The following is a 20,694-nucleotide window of genomic DNA, read 5'->3' as shown; positions in this document are numbered from 1 at the left end:
ACCTCCCCTATCAGTGGACTTGGGGAGTGGCATGCATGCAGAAAGGGGAGGGAGAGTGGGTTCGGGAGGGGAGGAGGGAGGGGCTTACGGGGGGATACAAAATGAATAAAGTGTAATTAATAAAAAATTAAAAAAATAGAAGAAGATGGGAAATTGGGACATATAGGTAGTTAGAGGTGGCTCTGGGAGAAGCAAGGGGGCATATAATAATGAGCAACAATCAAATAATTAATAAAATATATTTTAATAATTAAAAAATTGTTAATAATTAATTATTAATTTTTTTAAATTTTTAAATTTTTAATTATACTTTATTTACTTTGTATACCCCCTCTCGTTCCCTCCCTCCTCCCCTCCCAATCCCTTCCTTTCTCCCTCTTCTCCACACACTCCCCTCTCCCCTCCCCAAGTCCACTAGTAGGGGAGGGTTTCATTTTCTTCCTTCTGATCCTAGTCTGTTAGGTCTTGTGGCTGCATTGTCTTCCTCTGTGGCCTGGTAAGGCTGCTCCCCCCTCATGGGGAGGTGGTCAAAGAGCAGACCAATGAGTTCATGTCAGAAGCAGTCCCTGTTCACGTTACTATGGAAATCACCTGGACACTGAACTTCCATTGGCTACATCTGTGCAGGGATTCTAGGTTATCTCCATGCATGGTACTTGGTTAAAGTATGAGTCTCAGGAAAGACCCCTGTGCTCAAATTTTTTGTTTCTGTTGCTGTCCTTGTGGACCTCCTGTCCTTTCCAGCTCTTACTATTATTTCCTACTTCTTTCATAAGATTCCCTGCATTCTGCCCAAAGTTTGGCCATAAGTCTCAACATCTGCATTGATAGTCTGCAGTGCAGAGCCTTTCAGAGGCCCTCTGGGAGGCTCCTAACTTGTTTCCTATTTTCTTCTTCTTCTGGTGTCCATCCTCTTTGCCTTTTGGAGTGGGGATTGAGCATTTAGCCAGAGTCCTCCTTCTTGATTAGTTTCTTTAGGTGTACAGATTTTAGTAGGTTTATCCTATATTATATGTCTATATGAGTGAGTATATCCCGTGTGTGTCTTTCTGCTTCTGGGATAGCTCACTCAGGATGATCCTTTCCAGATCCCACCATTTACCTGCAAATTTCATGATTTCCTTGTTTTTCATTGCTGAATAATATTCCATTGTGCAGATGTACCACAATTTCTGAATCCATTCTTCAGTTGAGGGGCATCTGAGTTGTTTCCAGCTTCTGGCTATTACAAATAAAGCTGCTGCAAACATGGTTGAGCAAATCTCACTTACAACACTGTCTAGAAAATTTAAAGTAAATTAGCCTCCCAAAATATCAGTGTCTTCAGTAGGAGATATAAGAAATATACTAGAAAACAAGCAAGACTTTAAATGGCACATGATATTTTTTATCCATTTTTAAAATTTTAAACAAAAAGTATCACATACTCTTCAGTTTTCTCTGGATGAATAAGACTCATAGAAGAAACCTACATAACTACCCCAACATTGCACACTTCATGATAACTTATATGTCCAAAGTGCACATGTACGTGTGTACACACAAAATATACATACTTGAATATATGCTAAATCAACATGAGGAACCATCAAGGCTGAGAGAAGAGGATCCTTTCAAGTGCAGAACGGAGCACTTCTTTTTTGAGTATATGTGTTTTGAGCCTTTAGCTGTGTTAACAGAGTTGAGCAACCACCAAGCACAGCTGCTTCCTCCAAATACTTGCTGATCCACACAATTTCTACAGAGATCTAAAATTTGTTTGGGCTCACAAAGGACAATTGAATAGATTGTTCTAATCCTGACTGGCATGGGAGCATAGGATTTTGACCTCCCTGGAAATGACAATTTTCCAAGGAGAAAGATAATAAATAGAATATTTCCCTCCATTTTACAGCCCACATTGGTTGAGTGGAACTATTTGGAGACTTATTTCACATTCCATCTTCCTTTCAAAGAGGCTGAGACATTACAATTCAATTACCATATGGCCACATTTAAAAATTATTTGAATAACAGAAAGCAAACAAGCACGTTTTCTCTCTGTGTGTGTCTCTCTCTGTCTTTCTTTCTCTTGTCACATGCATACTTTCTAGTTAAAATGCTAACAAGCTGAAACTGTAATCTTAATTCCATGATTTCTTAGTACAATCTAGAACAAGCACAGGAAAATAAGTCATGATGTATTTCTTGGCATCATTAAAATTCTTCCTAATAACATTTGAAATCAACATGAGCTATTGAAGTAGGCTTAGACTACTCTATTTTTAGAAAGCCCTTTGTCTTCCAAAGTTGTAAACTTAATTGCTTTCTGTAATGGATCTAGATTTTCTTTTTGTGTCTTTTATTTTTATTTTACTCCATTAGGATTACAAGACCAAGAATCAGGCTTTGCTTCTGGCTGCCTTTGATTAAATTAGTCAGGCTTCTCTTAACCTTCCTCTCAAGTATTCTTTGCCCTTGGACTCCCTGGTTTTCCCTTACCCATTTGTAGCAATAATCCTGATAATTCAATTTGGGAAATTTCTTTTAAACGTGGCCTCCACTTTTTATTCAAGGAACAACATAGACACAGTATTAGTTTATCTCATCTGTATAATAAGTCAGATGTTCAGAAGTTATTTAGAGGTATGTTACTACTCAGATCTATCTCTACTTTCATAAAAGCTAACTTTCTGAAACTTAAAGGCCTGCTGGTATTAAAGAAATAATTATTCAAGTATTAAATATTAATGAAAAGTTAACTAAAGACTATTTCAATAAAAGAGATTAAACTTAGTCCATAAAATATACTAAAGAAAATAAAGGTTAAAGAACATTACAGCTAAGAATTGAGTAAGGTGGTTATCAAATTAGAAATTATCAAGATAAGACATCAAAAATAAGTGAGTTCTGGATAAACCAGCCTTATAAGATTCAGTAAATGTTTCGTAGAATTGTGTGCATCAAAGTTTGAAGCAAATATGTTTGAGATAGTCATGTCTTTTTTTTTTGTTCCTAAATTTTATTTATGAATTAAAACAAAACATTCCAGACCAATGTGTCTTAATCCTCCTCCTCCTCCTCCTCCTCCTCCTCCTCCTCCTCCTCCTCCTCCTCCTCCTCTTCATCCTGGTTAATCTGGAAGGAATTCATAACTCTCTTTGCTGTTGGCAACAACATGCAACCAGTCTTGAAGATTGTTCTTCAAATATTTTTTGGTGAGATATTTGAAATACCTTTTGGAAAAAGGCACCTCAGAGGTGACAGTGATCTTGCTCTTGCTCCTTTCGATGGTCACAACCCCTCCACCAAGATTCCCAGCTTTCCCATTCACCTTGATTCTCTCCTGGAGGAACTGCTCAAAATTGGCAGCGTCCATGATTCCGTCTTCTACAGGATGGGTGCAGTCAAGGGTGAACTTCAAAACCTGCTTCTTTTTTTGGCCCCGCTTCGACACAAGCTTTTTCACTGGCTCATGGCGGCAGAGGAGGTAGAAAGCAGAAAGGCGATAATCATGTCTTTTTGGTTAATTTTTTTCTTAATTAGAGTGATTAATCTCTTTTGATTAGTTTTAGTTTGAACTTTATTTTATTAGATATTAGGATAACTACACATGCTTATTTACTTGAAATACTTTTTCCTATCCTTTAACTTTAAAGCTATGATGAGTTTCATGTAGAAAAATCAAAGATGAATCTTTTCTCTTAATCAATTCTGATAGCCTGTGTCATTTGTTTAAAGAGTCAAGGGCATTAATATTTTTAGTTATTGTTGAAATATATGTGTTGATTGCAGCCATTTTTGTTGATTGTGTTCCCATTTATACTCTCTGTTTTAGTGATTATAGTTTCTCTAGATACTGATGGCTATTCTTTTTCCTTTCTTTGTTCAGAAGTTTTGTTCCCATTATTCTCTATTAGGCTGGTTTGAGGGAGATAAATTATTTCAGCCTGTTTGTTTCATGTCATTTTTTTTTCTTTTTCTCTCAACTAAGGCTGATAGTCTTTTTGAGTTCAGTAGTCAACATTAGTATTCATAGGACTTTAGAACTTGAAATACGTGGAATCCAAGATGGCGGCATGAAGAGGACACTGTACCTGAAAATAAGGACAGCAGTAACTTTACTGCAACCAACAGACAAAACTCTGGACCCTAAAACATCAGCAATTGTGTTTCCCAGGTAAGAGGAAACCTCATGGTGTGAGAAGCAATTGGATCCATTCTCAGGTCACCCAGCTAACCGCAGAAGAGTTTCAGGTCACAGAAGGTGCTCAGTCGCCAGCCCAGAGCCACATCCCTGTGTGCTCTGATGACTAACCCCAATTGAAATGTGGGCCTCACAAACCAGAGACTGGGTTTTCCAGTTGAGAGAAAACCTCACAGTGAAGGAAGCAATCAGGACCAACCTCAGGTCACACAGACAATCCCTGGAAAAGTCCCAGGCTCTGGCAGGTGCTCAGCCACCAGCCCAGAGACATGCATGCTGACTCACCATCCCAGACAGAACTGTGGGCCCTAGAGCACCAAAGACTGGGTTTCCCTGTTGGGAGGAAACCCAATGGTGGGAGAAATATCAGATCCGACCTCAGGACACCCAGCTAATTCCTGGAAAATTTGATGGGTTCCCACGGGCTCTGGGCATTAGCTTTCTGCCTTATGCATGAGTACTGTGCTTACCTGCCACTGATTACTGCTTGGGTACTAGGGCACTGAGCTCCAACCTCAGAACTATAGAAGCCTGGATCCATGGGATCAGCCAGCAGACACTGCTCCAAGGCACAACTTGTCTCCCTAGCTAAACTGACCAAATCATGGGGCTCCCTGGTTCTTCAAGAGGGCTGCGTCTAGCAAACACAGTATAAGAGCAGCATCAGCAGCTCACTAAATTCAGAGCAAGAAACCCAGTGGCAGGGTAGCTTTCTCCAATACTTTTCCTGGTGAGAGGAGAGCACCCTTGACTACCGATGACCACAGTTACCACTCAGATCCATATACATGAAGTGAGCTATAGCAATTCCTGAGAAGCACCAGCCATTCGGTGACAATAGTAAAAAAGCCAAGGAGGCTTCCTTTAGAAATAACCATCTCCCTGCCAAGGAAGTTCTCTCATCCCAGGATTCCAGCAGGCACCAGAAATTAATAGCCAACACCGGAGACAGCCAGTTGGGTAGAGGCCAGCGTAAAAGCAAAACCAACAAAAGCAAAAGCAATATGGCATCTCCAGAACCCAGTTATCCAGGGGCAAGTAGTCCTGGACACCTTATCATAAGTAAAATTCAGGAAAATCTATGCTTATGAAGAGGTTAATGAAGAAAAAAAATAAAATGTTTAAAGAAATAGAAGAAGAAAAAGTCAAACAGATTATGGTGATTTGTAAAAACACAGAGGAAGATAAAAGTCAGATTAGGGCCTTCTGTAAATAAATAGAGGAAGATAAAGACAAACAGATTATGACCATACATTAAGAAAAAGAGTCAGACTATGGCCATCCATAAAGAAATACAGGAAGATGCAGCCAAATAGTTTGTGTCCTTTAGGGAGGAAATAATTAAATAACTGAAAGAAATAAAAGAAACAAAGGAAAGTTCAAACAAACAGCTGAAGAAATGAAGGAAAATGCAGTCAGACAGGTGAAGGAAATCAACAAAATGGCTCAAAATCTGAAGATTTGTTTGGAAAAATTAAAGAAAACACAAATGGAGAAAATCATCGAAAGGAAGAACTTAAGGAAGAAAACAGGAACTACAGAGGCAAGCATAACCCACAGATTACAAGAGATGGAAGAAAGAATCTCAGGTGTGGAAGACATGATGGAGGAAATTGATGTATCCGTCAAAGAAAATTTATATCTAAAAATTTCTTGACACAAACAATTCAAGAAGTCCAAGACAATATGAAAAGACAAAACCTAGGAATAATAGGAATAGAGGATAAAAAAGATTTCCATTGGCAAGTCCAAACAATATTTTCAACAAAATAACTGAAGAAAATTTCCCCAATTTAAAGGAGAGGCTATAAGCATACAAGAGGCCTACAGAATACCTAATAAATTAGACCAGAAAAGAAAATCCTCCTGCCACATAATAATCAAAACACTAAGTATACAGAACAAAGAAAAAATACTAAAAGCTGCAAGGGAAAAAGGCCAAGTAACAAATAGTGGCAAACCAATCAGAATCACACCTGACTTCTCAACAGAGACTGCAAAAGCCAGAAGGACAAGGATGGATATCATGCAGACCCTAAGAGAACACAGATGACAACAGAGGCTACTATATCAAGCAAAACTCTCAATTATCAGAGATGGATAAAACAAGACATTCATTGACAAATATTTAAATAATATCTACCCACAAATTCTGCTTTACAGAATATACTGGAAGGAAAAATACAACCCAGGAAAGCTAACTACATTCAGGAAAACACAGGAAATAAATAACCACTCTACAGCAAAACTAATAGTAGCCAAGCACACAAACACACTACCAAAACCAACAGCAAAATCAAAGCATCTAACAGCAACTGGTCGTTAATAGCTCTCGACATCAATGGACTCAATTCTCCAATTAAAAGACACAGACTAACAGAATGGATGCATAAAGAAGACCCAACAATCTGTTGCATACAAGAAACACACCTAAGTCACAAAGATTGGCATTATGTGAGAATAAAGGGTTAGAAGATGGTTTTCCAAGCAAATGTCCCTAAGAAGTAAGCAGGAATAGCCATTAATTAGTTAATTTTAAAATTAATTAATTTTGTTAGATATTAATAAATTTACCAAAATTAATCAAAAGAGATGGGGAAGGTCACTTCATACTCATCAAAGAAAAACTCCACCATGACAACATCACAATTCTGAATATCTGTGCCCCAAATACAAGGGCACCCACATTTGTAAAAGAAACATCAATAAAAGTTAAACCACACATAGATTCCCATACATTAATAGTAGGAGACTTCGACACTCTACTGTCAATAATGGACAAGTCAATGAAACAGAAACTTAAAAAAGAAACAATGACTATAACCGAAGTCATGAATCAAATGGACCTAACAGGCATCTACGGAACGTTTCACCCAAACACAAAAGAATTTACCTTCTTCTCAGCCCCTCATGGAACCTTCTCCAAAATAGATCATGTAGTTGGTCACAAAGCAAGCCTCAACAGATACAACAAGAAGATTGAAGTAATCCCTGCATTCTATCTGACTGCCATGGACGAAAGCTGGACCTCAACAACAATGGAAATAACAAAAAGCCTACACAAACATAGAAATTGAACAGCTTGCTACTCAATGACATCTGGGTCAGGGAAGAAATAAAAAAGAAATTAAACACTTCTAGAATTCAATGAAAATGAAGGCACAACATTCCCAAACTTATGGGACACGATGAAACCAGTGCTAAGAGGAAAATTCATAGCACTAAGTGCCTTCAAGAAGAAATTTGAAATATCTCATACAAGGAACTTAATGGCTTACCTGAATGCTATAGGGAAAAAAAAAAAAGAAGAAGAAGCAGACATACCCAAGAGGAGTAGATAGCTGGAAATAATCAAACTCATTGCTGAAATCAATAAATTATAAACAAATAAAACAATTCAAACAATCAATGAAACCAAGAGCTGGGTCTTTGAGAGTATCAACAAGATAGACAAACCCTTAGCCAAACTAACTAAAAGACAGAAAGACACTATTGAAATCAACAAAATCAGAAATGAAAATGGGGACATAACAACCGACACAGAGGAAATCCAAACAATCATTAGGTCTTACTTCAAACTCCTATACACCACAAAATTTGAGAATGTAAATTAAATGGACAATTTTCTTTACATTTACATTTACCAAAGCTGAAGCAAGACCAGGTAAATCAATTAAATAGTCTTATATCCCTTCAGGAAATAGAAACTGTCATCAAAATTTCCAAAATAATAAAAGCCCAGGACCAGATGGTTTCAGCACAGAATTCTACCAGACTTTCCAAGAAGAAATAAAACCAATACTTTTCAAACTATTCCACAAAATAGAAATAGTAAGACCATTATGAAACTCATTCTATGACACCACAGTCACCTTGATCCCTACACCTCAGAAAGACCTAGCAGAGAAAGAGAATTCAGACCAATCTCCCTTATGAATATTGATGCAAAAATACTCAACAAATTACTCCCAAAACTGATTCCAAGAACAAATCAGAGATATGATCCACTATATCTAAGTATGCTTCATTCCAGTTATGCAGAAGTGGTTCAATATAGGGAAATCCATCAATGTAATCCACCATATTAAAAAAAAAACTGAAAGAAAAAGACTCCATGATAATCCCCTTAGATGCTGAAAAAGCATTTGATAAAATCCAACATTCATTTATGTTTAAAGTCCAGGGATACAAGGCAGTTACTAAACATAGTAAAGGCAATATACAGCAAGTCTATAGTCAACATCAGACTAAACAGAGAGAAACTTAAATCAATCCCACTTAAATCAGGGACAAGGAAAAGCTAATCACTCTCTCCATATCTGTTCAACATAGTTCTCGAAGTCCTCACTAGAGCAAAAAGACAATTAAAGGAGATCAAAGAAATTCAATTCAGAAAGGAAGAAGTCAAAGTATCACTATTTGCAGATAATATGATAGTATACATGAGTGACCCCAAAAAGTCTACCAAGGAACTCCTACAGCTGATAAAAACCTTCAGCAAAGTGGCTTGAAACAAAACCAACTAAAAAAAAAATGAGAAGCGCTCCCATATACAAAAGACAAACGGGCTGCAAAAGAAATTAAGGTAATAACAGCTTTCACAATAGCCACAAATGACATAAAGTACCTTGGTGTAACTTGAACGAAGCAAGTCAAAAACTTGTATGAAAAAAATTTCAAGTCTCTGAAGAAAGAAAGTGAAGAAGATATCAAAGATAGAAAGATTTCTCTGATGGTCATGGCTCGGCAGGATTAACATAGTAAAAATGGCCATCTTACCAAAGCAATCTACACATTCAATGCAATTCCCATCAAATTACCAACACAATTTTTTACAGAACTTGAAAGAAAAATTCTCAACTTCATATGGAATAACAAGAAAGCCTAAATCGCTAAAACAATCCTCTCTAATAATAGATCTTCTGGATGTATATCCATCCTTGAACTCAAGCTGTACTATAGAGCAATGGTAATACAAACTGGATGGTACTGGCATAGAAACAGAATGGTGAATCAACAGAATCAAATAGAAGACCTTGAAATAAACCCACACATTTATGGACATCTGAATTTTGACAAAGATGCCAAAACCATACAATGGAAAATAGATAGCATCTTCAACAAATAGTGCTGGTCTAGTTGTTTGTCTACATGTAGAAAAATGCAAATAAATCAATGCTTATCACCCTGCACAAAACTGAAGTCCAAGTGGATCAAAGACCTCAACATAAAACTAGGCACACTAAGTCTGTTAGAAGAAAAATTGGTGAAGAGTCTTCAACACATTGGCACAGGAGACAACTTCCTGAACAGAATACCAAGAGCATGGGCTCTAAGATCAACAATCAATAAATGGGACCTTCTGAAACTGAAAATCTTCTGTAAAGTAAAGGACACTGTCATCACAAGAAAACGACATGCTAAAGACTGGAAAATATTTTCATCAACCCTATATCTGACAGATGGATACAATCCAGATATAAAGAACTCAGGAAGTTAAAAAGCCACAAATTAAGTATCCAACTAAAAAATGTGTTATGGAACTAAACAGAGAATTCTCAATAGAAAAATATCAAATGGCAGAGAAACAAGCAAAGAAATGCTCAGCCTCCTTAGTCATCAGGGAAATGCAAATCAAAATGACCTTTAGATTTCACCTTTACCCATCAGAATGGTTAAAATCAAAATTTCAAGTGACAACACATGCTGGAGAGGATGTGGAGAAAGGGGAACCCTTCTCCATTGCTTGTGGGAATGTAAACTTGTACAACCCCTTTGGAAATCAATCTGGCACTTTCTCAGATAATTAGGAATATTATCTGATAATTATCTCAGATAATTAGGAATATTATCTTGCTACCGCAAGATCTAGCTATAGCACTCCCAGGCGTATATCCAAGAGATACTCCACCATTCAATAGGGACATTTGCTCAACTATGTTCATAGCAGCTTCATTCATAATAGTCAGAATTTGGAAACAACCTAGATATCCCTCAGCTGAGGAATGGATACAGTAATTGTCGTACATTTACACAATGGAATACTACTTGGCAATTAAAAACAAGGAAATCAGGAAATGTACTGGCAAATGGTGGGAACTAAGGAATATCATCCTGAGTGAGGTACTCCAGAAGCAGAAAGACACACCTGGCATATACGCACTTATAAGTGGATATTAGACATATAGTATAGGATAATCATTCTAAATTCTGTAAGCGTAAAGACGCTAAGCAAGAAGCAGGACCCTGGGTAAGATGCTCATTCGTCATTCTGAAATGCAAATGGGATAAACCTTGGAAAATGGAGAGAACAGGGAACAGGACAGGAGCCTACCACAAAGGTCTCTGAACAACTCTACCCAGCAGTGCATTAAAGTAGATGCTAAGACTTGTAGCCAAATTTGGGAAGAATGCAGGGAATCTTATGAAGGAAGAGGGAGATAGAAAGACATGGAGGGGACTGGATCTCTATCAGCAGAAGAACAGAACCCAAAACTCTGGGCCCAGGTTCATTTTCTGAGACTGATATTCCATTCATGGAGTAACCTAAAACCACTGCACAGATGTAGCCCAAGGCAACTCTGTTTCCAAGTGGCTGACCTAGTAAGGGGAACAGGGACTGTCTCTGACATGAACTCAGGGGCTGGCTTTTTGATCACCTCCACATGTAGGAGGGCGCAGCTTTACCAGGCCACAGAGGAAGACAATGCAGACAGTCCTGATAAGACCTGATAGGCAAGGGTCAGATGGAAGGGGAGGAGAACCACCCCTGTCAGTGAACTGGGGAAGGGGCATGTGAGGACAAAAGGGAGGGAAGATCGGATTGGGAGGGAATGAGGGAGAAGGCTGCAGGTGGGATTAAAAACTGAATAAAATGTAATAAATAAAAAATTTAAAAATAAGCAGTCCTGTTGGGCCACAGAGGAGGACTTTGCAGCCAGTCCTGAAGATATCTGATAAAACAGAGTCAGATGAATGGGGAGGAGGTTCACCCATCAGTGGACTTGGAAAGGGGCAGGGTGGAGATGAGGGAGGGAGGGTAGGATTGGGAGGGAATGAGGGAACTGGATACAGCTGGGATACAGAGTTAATAAAATGTAACTGATAAGAAAAAAATAAAAATTAAAAAAAAATTAAAAAAGAAAGATTCAAATAATACTTTCTAAGCAATAAAGTTTAGTTGCATTGTTCAATTGATAATTAAATATTTAAGACAATGAAATACAAATTAATCCGATGAAGAGTACCATAAAATCAGGACCACAAATAGCACAAAGACGTTTATGAAATCATAGAGATTGGCAATATTATTTTAAAAAAGGACTCATATAAAAAATTAAAAATAAAGGGACATTTATGAAAAAAGAACAGGAAATACATTTCTGTAGCTTTTCTTGACTCTTAAACTTTCCATTGAGAAATCAGCTATTATTCTTGGGTTTTCCTGTGTACATCACTTGTATTTTTTCACTTTAAGCTTTCAATATTCTTTTTCTGTACATTTAATTGTCAGGACTATCTTTTCTGGTCTTGTTAGTTGGTGTTCTATACTCTTCTTTTATCCAAATTTGTAGGCCTCTCCTTAGTTTAAGGAAGTTTTTGTCTATGATCTTGTTAATGATCTAATCTATGCCATTAATGTGGATTTTTCTTTATCTATGCTTATACTGAGATTTGTTTCTTTGTGATATTCCACCTTTTGAGAATTATACAATATTATTTTCCTGTCTTTTTTGTTTGTTTTCTTGGTTTTTAAAAGAAATTAAAAAGTCTTTGCTTGTTTGTTCTAAATTCTCTACTTTATCTTTGAGATATAATATTCTAACTTCTAGAAGCAGAAAGATACACAGAGTATATACTCACTCATAAGTGGATATTAGACATATAACTTAGGAAAAACATACTAAAAACTATACACCTAAAGAAACTAATCAAAAAGGAGGACTCTGGCTAAAATGCTTAATCCCCATTCAGAAAGGGAAAGACTATGGACATCAGAAGAAGGAGAAAACAGGGAACAAGTCAGGAGCCTGCCACAAAGGGCCTCTGAAAGGCTATACCCTGAAGGGTATCAAAGCAGATGGTGAGACTTGTAGCTAACCTTTGGGCAGAGTGCAGGGAATCTTATGAAATAAATGGGAAACAGTAAGACCTGGAGAGGACAGAAGAGCAACAGAACCAAAATATCTGGGCACAGGGGTCTTTCCTGAGATGGATACTCCAACCAAGGACCATGCATGGTGATAACCTAGAACATCTGCAAAGATGTAGCCCATGGAAGTTCAGTGTCCAAGTGGATTCCATAGTAATGTGAACAGGGACTGTTTCTGACATGAACTGATTGGCCTGCTCTTTGATCACCTTCCCCTGAGGGGGGAGCAGCCTTACCAGGACACAGAGAAAGACAATGCAGCCACTCCTGATGAGACCTAATAGACTAGGATGAGAAGAAAGGAAAGGAAGACCTCCCCTATCAGTGAACTTGGAAAAAGGCATGAGTGGAGAATGGAGAATGAGGAAGGGATTGTTAGAGAAGGAGAGAGGGAGCTACAGGGGGATACAAAGTAAATAAAGTGCAATTAATAAAAAAAAATTATTCTCTTCAATGTCTTTATTGAACTGGGTTTTCATATCCTGACTATCTTTTGACATTTCATTCAGCCTTATGATTAATTTTTTTTTTCTGACATAATGTATGTATTTATCTTTTTTCAGTTTTCTTTTATTTTTTTTAATCTCAGAATACACCCAGACCACAGTTTTTTTCTCATTCCACTCCTCACTGCTTCCCTCCACATCCCTTTTATCCAGACCTACTTCCCTTCTATTTCTCTTCAGAAAAGAGCAGATGTCCAAGAGATGAGCAAATAGAACAAAACAAGATACAATAAGATAATGTAAAAGTCCTTATATTCTCTCAGTGAAGCTGGACAAGGTAACCCAATAGAAGGAAAAAAGAGTCCCAAGAGCAGGCCAAAGCATCAGGGACACACCCATTCTCAGTCTTAAGAGTCCTACAAAAGTGCCGACTAACAGCCATAGCATATATGGAGAGTTCCAGGTGCAGACCCATGCAAGTCTTGTGCTTGCAGGGCTTAATCTCCGTGAGAGCATAGGAGCCCTGCTTAGTTTATTCAGGAGCCATATTCTTTTGGTGTCCTCCATCCCCTTTCACACATACAAACTTTATTCTCCCTCTTCAGGAGAGCTCCTCAAGCTTCTAGGGGAGGGGTCTGATGGAGATTTACAATTTAGACTTGCTCTCTGACTAATGTCTGGCTATGAGTCTTTGCACCTGTTCCCATCTTATACGTGAAGAAACCTCTTTGATGGTAAAGGAACAAGGCACCAATCTATGCATATAGCAAAATATGATTAGCAATCACTCATTAATTTCTTTCTAGTCAAGGTTGTTTCTACCTTAAGTCTCTGAGCTATCTCCTCTTCAGCTCCTAGCCATAAAAAGCAGTATAGGGCATAGGCTCCTTTTCATGGCATGGGCTTCAAGAAAAGCAGAAATTGGTTGATCACTCCTACAGTTTCTGTATCATTGCCTGAGCACATCTTAAAGGCAGAAACATTTGTATGTCCAGGGTTTTGTGGCTGGGTTGGTGTCCAGTTTTATTTTTCCATAGCTCTAGGCACGGATTCCAGTGGTAAGACAAAGTATCATTTGGTTGAGTTGTTGGCTGAGGGAGGTCCTCTGGAGATCCCTAAACAACACATACTGGTGCTAAGACAGTGGGTAGTTCTCTAAAAACTGACAGTGGGGCCTCATCGTGGAGAACATTTTTCACATTGCTCATTGCAAGTAGAGATGTCAATCTGGTGCCTGCATGGAGGTTTAGCCCCTACATTTTAGTCTTTGGGGTGGGGATATTTATCGTTTTAAAAGTCCATTCTTTTTATTCAGTCTTCTGCTTATGTTTTCTTGGACATCATTCACATGTTTCAAGGACTTAAAAACTATCAGATGGTTATGCACAGAGAAGTTAAAGCTAGATTTAATTTCTCCTCTCCTTTCCACTTGAAAACTTTCTAAACTGTTCTACATCAAATGTGGTTGCTTTATCCCAAAAGTTGTATAAGACAAGCAAAGCCAAAAGCAGAGGAGTGTATTTTTGAGACCAAGTACGTTACTGAGTAGGAGTGTTTCAGAGTGTGAGATTCTGAGAGTGAATACATGTAACACATCAGAGAAAATTTTAATAAATCATCAAGTCAGCATATCTCTATGGCAAATATAACTGCATTTAAAATTTTATGTTCTAATTTTACAGCAGTTAAGACAAAAATCTACATGTCTCCAAGTAAAGCATTTGGTCATTTCAGTTAGTTTCTTGAACGTGTGTCTCAAGGTTTTTCCAATGCATTTATTCACATGTGCCCACTAAACTAGAGATGGTCATAATACAAGAATCAGTTCATCACTTTTCCATTTCTCTTCCTCCTGTGAAGCTGCATTTTCAATTCATGAGATTATTTTGATGCCTAAGACTGTACTTGGGATTGTGTTACAGTGTGATTTAAGCAGCCTTTATTTTTAAGAATTTCTTCTCTATCAGTTAGTTGAATATTTTAACACTCTAATTTTAAGGCTTTCTCCATCCACTCCAATCTTCATGTCAAATATTTAGTGGTCTATAAATATTTAGAAAGTTCTAATGAAGCATGCTATTTAAAGTAGCACTATAGGGAAGTCTGCTATTATGTCTCTTAATTTGTCACTTTGTGAGTTAGGATACATTAATATTGAATTATCTTAAATGAAGTCTTATCTTCTTTGATAATTTAATTTTATTCTTTGAACCATCTTGCAAATTGATAAAGATAAAAATATTTTCACACTTGTTAGATTCTCAAGTATAAACTGAAATTACTGAAAATAGTGAGAAAAAGAAGGGATTTGTTAAAACTGTATTATATAGAAAGCTAGCTACACAATTTACAATAATATTTCTAACACAGCAAGTTGACCTTTGATTTTTATATGAAACTCTCACTTAGGGTTCCAGTGTATGAGTACTCATTTACATGTGGGGGCAGTATGATGGTGAGCTGGGAATCGGGAGGTAATAGATCCAGCTGAATATGTCATAAAGGCATTGTGATTCTGAGCTTGAAGATTTACCTCTCTGGAACTAAACTCTTTCATCCTCAATATGGTGTACTAAATGAGATTTTATTTCCTTACCATAATCAGTTCACAATCTTGTGAGATATAAGACCCTCAATTGGATTTTTTAAATCTTGTAATGCTTTATATTTTTAGGTGATAGTTTTTCTTTTGAATGTTTTTCTTTTTTTTTAATTCTTTATTAATTACACTTTATTCACTTTGTATCCCCCTTGTGGTTCCCTCCCTCCTCCTGTCTCAATCCCTCCCTTCCTCCCTCCACCCTTTGCATGCATGCCCCTCTGCAAGTCCACTGATAGGGGAGGTCTTCTTTTCCTTCCTTCTGATCTTAGTCAATTAGGTCTCATGAGGAGTGGCTGCATTGTCATCTTCTGTGGCCTGGTAATGCTGCTTCCCCCTCAAGGGGAGGTAATTAAAGAGCAGTCCAAGCAGTTCATGTCAGAGACAGTCTCTGTTCCTATTACAATGGAACCCACTTGGATACTGAACTGCCATGGGCTACATCTGTGCAGGGGTCTTAGGTTATCTCCATGCATAGTCCTTGGTTGGAGTATCAGTCTCAAGAAAGATCCCTGTGCTCAGATTTTTTGGTTCTGTTGTGGAGTTCCTGTCCTCTCCAGATCTTACTGTTTCCCACTTCTTTCCTAAGATTCCCTGCACTCTGCCCAAAGGTTGCCCGTAAGTGTCAGCATTTGCTTTGATAGTCTGCAAGGCAGAGCCTTTCAGAGGTCCTCTGTATCAGGCTCCTGACTTGTTCCCTCTTTTCTCCTTCTTCTTCTTCTTCCTCTTTGCCTTTCTGGATAGGAATTGAGCATTTTAGCAAGAGTCCTCCCTCTTGATTAGTTTCTTTAGGTGTACAGATTTTAGTAGGTTTATCCTATATTATATGTCTATATGAGGGAGTATATACCGTGTGCGTCTTTCTGCTTCTGGGATAGCTCACTCAGGATGAGCTAAACAGAGAATTCTCAAAAGAAGAATATCAAATGTCAGAGAAAGACTTAAAGAAATGTTCAATGTCCTTAGTCATAAGGGAAACGTAAATCAAAACAACCCTAAGATTTCACCTTACAACCATCAGAATGGCTAAGATCAAAAACTCAAGTGACAACACATGCTGGAGAGGTTGTGGAGAAAGGGGAACCCTCCTCCATTGATGGTGGAAATGTAAACTTGTACAACCACTCTGGAAATCAATCTGGCGCTTTCTCAGACAACTAGGAATAACGCTTCCTCAAGATCCAGCTATACCACTCCTAGGCATATACCTAAAAGAGTCTCAAGTATACAATAAGGACATTTGCTCAACCATGTTTGTAGCAGCCTTATTTGTAATAGCCAGAAGCTAGAAACAGCCCAGATGCCCTCAGTGGAGGAATGGGTACAGAAATTGTGTTACATCTACACAATTGAATATTACTCAGCAATAAAAAACAAGGAAATCACGAAATTTGCAGGTAAATGGTGGGATTTTTTGAGTGTTTTTAAATGGCTCTTAGGTTTGCATCTTTGTGAAGGTAGTATGTGAAAGGCCTGAAGTTGATTTCAGATGGCAAATAGGTCTTATCTGAAGTACTAAGTCAGGGTCTTAGAAAAAGAGTATGAATACTGTGGTTGACATTGTCTAAATGGGTAAAAGAAGTACTGGTGCTTCCATTTGCCAACTTTGAATTGAACTATCATTAAATGTCCTTCTTAAACATAGTCCTCTTCTAATTATCTGTCTAGCAAATGGCATTATTTATCTAGTTGCTCAACTTCAGCCTCAGAAATCACCCTTGACTTCATTGATTTTTTTAAATCTTTTATTATTTTTTTATTAATTACACTTTATTCATTTTGTATTCCCCCATAAGCCCCTCCCTCCTCCCCTGCCGATCCCACCCTCCCTCCCATTTCTGCATGCATGCCACTCCCCAAGTCCACTGATAGGGGAGGTTCTCCTCTTCTTTCTGATCTTAGTCTATCAGTTCTCATCAAAAGTGGCTGCATTGTCCTCTACTGTGGCCTGGTAAGGCTGCTCCCCCCTCAGGGAGAAGTGATCAACGGGCAGGCCAATCAGATTATGTCAGAGGCAGCCCCTCTTCCCATTACTATGTAACCCACTTGGACACTGAACTGCCATGGGCTACACCTGTGCAGGGGTTCCAGGTCATCTCCACGAATAGTCCTTGGTTGGAGTATGAGTCTCTGGGAAGTTCCCTGTGTTCAAATTATCTTGTTCTGTTGCTCTGCTTGTGGAGTTCCCGTTCCCTCCAGCTCTCAGCTTTATTTGTAATAGCCAGAAGCTGGAAACAACCCAGCTGCCCCTCAACTGAAGAATGGATGCAGAAACTGTGGTACATCTATACAATGGAGTATTACTCAGCAATGAAAAATAAGGAAATCATGAAATTTGCAGGTAAATGGTGGGACCTGGAAAGGATCATCCTGAGTGAGTTGACACAGAAGCAAAAAGACACGGTATATACTCACTCATATAAACATACAATATAGAATAAACCCACTAAAAGCTGTACATCTAAACAAACTAAGCAAAAGAGAGGACCCTAACTAAAATGTTCAATCCCCATCCTGAAAGGCAAAGAGGATGGACATCAGAAGAAAACGAAAATAGGAAACAATCTCGGAACCCGCTACAGAGGGCCTCTGAAAGCCAGAAGAAAACAGGAAACAACCTTGAAACCTGCCACAGAGGGCCTCTGAAAGCTTCTGCAGTATAGACTGTCAAAGCAGATGCTGAGCCTGATGGCCAACTGATGGGCAGAGTGAATGGAATTTTATGTAAGAAGTGGGAAATAGTAAGACATTGCTTTGTTTTTTAAGCCTTCCATTAGCAATTAATCACTAAGCTCTGTATTTATTTTCCAATTAGTTCATGACCATCCTCTTAATCCATGCCACCAATACCTCTAACTAAACTCTGTTTAACAATGAGTTCTTCAACAGGTAGACTGAGTATGTGCTTATAGTACTATCAGATGAAGGACTTTCTTCAATCATTTAAACATACAAAAGGGAATAGAAAGTGTAGAAAAATTAAATATCATCACTCATATACACTTGGGTCATTAAAAGTATTCATAAAATTGTATATACCATAAGATGATTATTTCTTATTTTCCCTTAAAATCAGCCTTCTTGTATTTTTAGTGGTGAGGTTGGATATTTTAAGTAAGGCATGTCCTGTTTAGGGAATACTATTTCAAAAGAATGGATTGCAGCCTAAATTACAATCTATTCTTGATATTTTTCAAAGTAGTTATTTGAAAACAAAACTTAATCTTATAATTTTCTCATTGTTATTGCCCATAATAGAAGGGTAGGGTAATTGTTTATATCTTTTGCCTTATGTCTTATTTTTCTTTATTATTGTGGGTATACTCACATCGTTCTTGTCAATTCCTCCAAATATCACATGCAGTGATTTATTTCTTTCCTTGTAAAACCTATTCTGCTTATTGCCTGTGAGTTTTCATATCGTGACTTGAGAGTCTTGTCTCAGCTTTGGTAGATCCTACCTGCAGACCTGTCTGCTACCTCTCAAGAGATCAGATGTCACTGCATCATTCTTCAGTGTTACTCATTCTAATAACATGTTTGTGAGTTCAACTCCTATCTGAATCACAACAGGATTACAAATACTTAGTCCTTCATTGTTCTAGGCATACCATCCTAATATGTAGGATAAGAAAGAAGTCTCCACTCAGTCCATGATTCCCAAGTAAAGCGAAAGAGAATAAACACTCTCAGCAAGTTTGATACATTCATTCTTGTCATGATTCAAATTCAGCAGTTGCTGAGAATTAGAAAGGATTTCAGAATTACTGAGTTCTATAATTGCTCTAGAAGTTTTTAAACAAACTTTTCAAACATTGCATGATTAAATAAAAGTCCTGATATTCTCCACTATCTTCATGCTACTCTCTTTTAAAAATTTATTTTTCTAGTGTACTTTCTTGCTTGCTTTCTTTTTTGATTAGGCCTTTATTCAAATAGACGTCTCTATTTGCTCTATGGAATGAAACAAATTTTAATAGTTTATGCAGCAGGCTTTATTTTATTCTGTGGCAGGTTTCTTCTCTGCTTATTTCTTCTCAGCTGCTGGCTTCTTGGTTGTGGCAGCCTTCTTTCCTATAGGCTTCTTCAGTTCCTTGACATCTACAGGTTTCATTTCTTTATTTCTTTTTTTTTTTTTGGAACAAAATTTTTTTAATTTTTTATTGATTACACTTTATTCATTTTGTATCCCCCATAAGCCCCTCCCTTTCTTTCATGCCTACTGCAGCTTTCTTATCTGCAGACCCTTGTCTGCTACAACTTTCTCCAACTTGGCTGCTAGTGCTGCTGCCGCTAATGCTGCTTCAAATTTCTTCACGGAGAGTTTGTGATTTCTGGCCTGGTGAAGAATGCTATTCCTGAGCACAGTCTTTGCATAATGGTTAGGTGCAACATGATTCTTAGATTTTTCAGTGGATTATTCTTCTAGACTCTATGCTGAATCTTCTTGGGTGGTGCTCGGAAGGCTCTTTCGATCTCTGGGCTTTTTAAGATTCTGCTAAGGTCTGTGTTCATCATCTTCTGCGTGAGAAGGTTATAGTTACTCTTGAGTGAAGCAGCCTTATGCCAAGTGCCATACAAATCATTTAACTTCCGGGAAAACACTTTCAGTCCACATACAGAAATATCCCACGTGACCACCAGAAACAAGATTAAAAATGTTCAGCTTCCTTACATTAAGCAGAGTAATACCAGGGATATTTCCGAAGGACTTGATGATTCCGTTAGCTTCATTATAGATATTACAGGGTCCACTGCAATGGATGGGTCATCACTTTCTCATTTTGCCTTTACCAGCTTTTATTCTCTGAAAGGCTTAGACCTTTTTTTTTTCTTTTTTTTTTGAATTTTATTTTTTTCTTATCAGTTACATTTTATTAACTCTGTATCCCAGCCGTGTCCCGATCCCTCATTCCCTCCCAGTCCCTCCCTCCCTCCCTCATCTCCACCGTGCCCCTTGCCAAGTCCACTGATAGGGGGAACATCCTCCCCATTCATCCGATCCTGTTTTATCAGGTATCTTCAGGACTGGCTGCAAAGCTCTCCTCTGTGGCCTAACAGGACTGCTCCTCCCTTGGGGGGTGGGGAGGCCAAAGAGCCAGTCATTGAGTTCCTGTTAGAAATAGTCCTTGTTCCCCTCACTATGGGAAATCAATTGGTTACTGAGCTACCACAGGCTACATCTGAGCAGAGGTTCTAGGTTACATTCATACATGGTCCTTGGTTGCATGTCAGTCTCAGAAAAGACCCTGTGCCCAGATATATTTGGTCCTTGTGGAGCTCCTATCCTTTCCTCATCAGACTAACTCCC

At 38.1% G+C, this 20,694-nt stretch overlaps 2 pseudogenes; both read right to left on the bottom strand.

Annotated features, from left to right (window-relative positions):
• Positions 1–3,087: 3,087 nt before the first annotated feature.
• Positions 3,088–4,727, bottom strand: LOC129692818 (60S ribosomal protein L22-like; annotated as a pseudogene).
• A 14,656-nt stretch (positions 4,728–19,383) lies between these two features.
• LOC129665094 (60S ribosomal protein L4-like) overlaps positions 19,384–20,694 on the bottom strand; it is a 9,332-nt pseudogene continuing 8,021 nt past the window's right edge.

This window comes from Psammomys obesus, unplaced genomic scaffold (genome assembly GCF_907164565.1).
Source record: "Psammomys obesus unplaced genomic scaffold, mPsaObe1.curated_primary_1811, whole genome shotgun sequence".
Lineage (NCBI taxonomy): Eukaryota > Metazoa > Chordata > Mammalia > Rodentia > Muridae > Psammomys > Psammomys obesus.
The sequence above is the reverse complement of the archived record's forward strand: the minus strand, read 5'-3'. Positions and strand labels throughout refer to the sequence as shown.